Here is a 3034-nt window from a genome sequence, read left to right as displayed (position 1 = left end):
ATTATTATTAACCCCTAGCCAAATAATGTCATTAGTAGAAATTGTGAAAACCCAACAAATATAAAAAGAAATGATATATGTCTCAAGTAGTTCAAGTAATGCTTGACCCCAACTAGAATCGAAAAAACAACAAAGACCAACTCATACCAGTTTTAACACCAGAGAACAATACAATTATCTGCGACTATTATTAAGAATATTAAATAGCATCGACCATCAAAATATCAACTATTAAATATATCTCTCACTAAGCATTTAACAAAACATTTATTTATCAAGGAACATCTCCCAAATTGGTGAAAATATTATTTGATTATTGATTAATCGAAACTATTTATCCCTCAAATAGTTTGTATGAATTATCTCTATTGTCAAGACCAGTCCTAGAAGCAATGAAATATAATGTCAATATTGTAATCCAGAATAAAGTATATGTTACATATTATTCCACTATAGTAGTAGTAACCCCAGATAAATTTTATCCCCTAATAAATTTAATCAAATTTAGGACTATAGTTGTCACGTTTGAGTATGAACAAGAGACAAAGTCATTTATTGAAGATGATGAGGATTTTACGTACAAGTTGCATATTATCATATAAGATGAATTCACTACGCCAGAGTTTCCGTTCAACAACGCTTAATTTAGATGTATAACAGCATTACAGGATGCTTTCTGTTTGACCGCAGTAGTATATGGTCATCATTAACAACGCTTCACAAACGCTGTTGTATTGATTATATACCATAGCGCACCACATAAAAAGCGATGTCATATAGTGCATCAATATGACAAAGCGTTGTCATATAGTGCATCAATATGACAAAGCGCTGTCATATAGTGGATCAATACAACATCACATCGTCCACAAAGCGTTGTCATATAGTCTTAAATAAACATCGCATTTTATAGGTCTTATTAGCAGCGCTTCTACCTGCGTTGTTGAAGTTCATATATTTAACAGCGCAATAACAGAAAAGTGATGTTGTATTATTCATAAATTTTCTCATACAACTGCGCATCACATGCATAATGTTGTTGTATTGATAATATACCACAGCGCTTTCTATAAAAAGCGTTTTTGTAGTTATCCTTTACAACAGCGCCTGTCAAGGCTTCCCCTAGATTTCGTTGTTGATTTCTATAAATTAATACACGCATATACATTTATTAGTAGAACAGACATTCTCAACAGCACAGACACATTAATACCGGCCAGAATTTTGTTTTATTAAACATCAATACAATACAAAATACAAACAATGAATATCATGCCAATTATGTTTTGACAGAGTACATAATTACAAATAAAAAAAACTACACAAATTACAAAAAAACAATATTATACAAATTACACACAATCAAAATTATACAAAGGCTACTTGCATCTATTTTTTCCTTTTCTTTAATTGTTTTTGTCTTTTAGGGTCATCCTTGTCTGGAGGAGCATATTGATTTACCCAAAGCCCTTCATCATGATCATCTCTTGTATACAAATCATCATCCGTAGTTGGTCCCCCCTCACGCGACTGATATGTCCAAAAAAATGGATCATTTCATCAATATCTTCATATTCTTGGTCATCAATATTATTGACGATTATTTTGTTAGTTAAAAGAACACTGGACCATTTCATATCAGCTGGGTCACTAACATAGAATACTTGTTGAGCTTGTGATGCTAGAATAAATGACTCATCTTTATATCATAGCCAATTAAGATCTATGAACCCTAACTTATCAACTCGGAAGCCATTATTGTTATCAACCCACATACAATAAAAACCGGCATCCTAAACATTGTATAATCCAATTCTCAAATGCATTCAATCACTCCAAAGTATGACATGTTTGCATATATTGGGTTTCTATCTTTTGCATCTGACATGTATAAAGTTCGGGCAACAAGAGCCACACCACTATTTTGTATTTTACTTTGATCATCTTGTTTTTTCATATAAAATATGAACCCATTAATCAAGTATCCAACGTAGGATAAGACATGAAGGCTAGGACCATTGGCTAACCATTTCAATCTTTTAGAAACTGAATGTGCATTTATATTCAACTCCTCATCAGTGTAATTTTTTAGCCACTTTATTAAACACCGATTATGCTCTTTGGAAATCAAATTTTCATTCTGAATTGGGTAACACTTCCTTAGCATCTCCTTTTGTGTTTCAACATATGGCTCAACCTCGTCGGTATTGTGTAAAACATATAAGTGCGCTTGCTCCAATTCGGTTCTTGTTATAGTCAATATTTCATTCCCAGTGATACCTTCACCAAATGTTTTTTTTTTTGCATATCGAGGCTTTAGAATGCCCATGAAATCACCATCAGTAAGGTATCCGGTACAAAAATCAAGAGCTTCTTCAACAACATATTGCTCGACAATACAATCATCTGGTCTTGATCGGTTCTTCACATACCCTTATAATGTCTTCATATAATGCTCAAAGGGGTACATCCATCTCATATAGGAAGGGCCACATAGTTGTGTCACTCGAACAAGATGAATGCTTAGATGAACAATTATATCAAAAAAAAAAGAAGGTGGAAAACACATTTCAAGCTCACACAAAGTCAAAATAATTTGTCTTTGCAATGCAGGTAATTTCTCAAGGTTAATCACTTTTCTACAAATTGCCTTGAAGAAGAAGCATAACATAGTTATGGTTCCTTGATCCTTTTTAGGTAGAATTGACTGTATTCCAATAGGGAAGAAATGCTCCATAAGTACATGACAATCATGAGACTTAAGACCTTTTAACTTGAGGTCTTTCATTGATACGAGGTTCTGAATGTTGGAAGTGTAGCCTTCTAGAACTTTAACACCATGAATAAATTTACAAAATTCCATTTTCTCCTTCCTCGACAAAGTATAAGCTGATGGAGGTAAAAATGTATGTTTTTCCTTCACTATCGGCCCCAATTCCTTTCTTATTCCCATACTAATCAAGTCCAACCTTGCATTCAAGCCATCTTTGGTCTTACTAGGGACATTTAGTAAGGTACCAAGGAGACTTTCAAA

Source organism: Lupinus angustifolius, chromosome LG01 (genome assembly GCF_001865875.1).
Source record: "Lupinus angustifolius cultivar Tanjil chromosome LG01, LupAngTanjil_v1.0, whole genome shotgun sequence".
Taxonomy (NCBI): Eukaryota; Viridiplantae; Streptophyta; class Magnoliopsida; order Fabales; family Fabaceae; genus Lupinus; species Lupinus angustifolius.
This window is presented reverse-complemented; position numbering follows the sequence as displayed.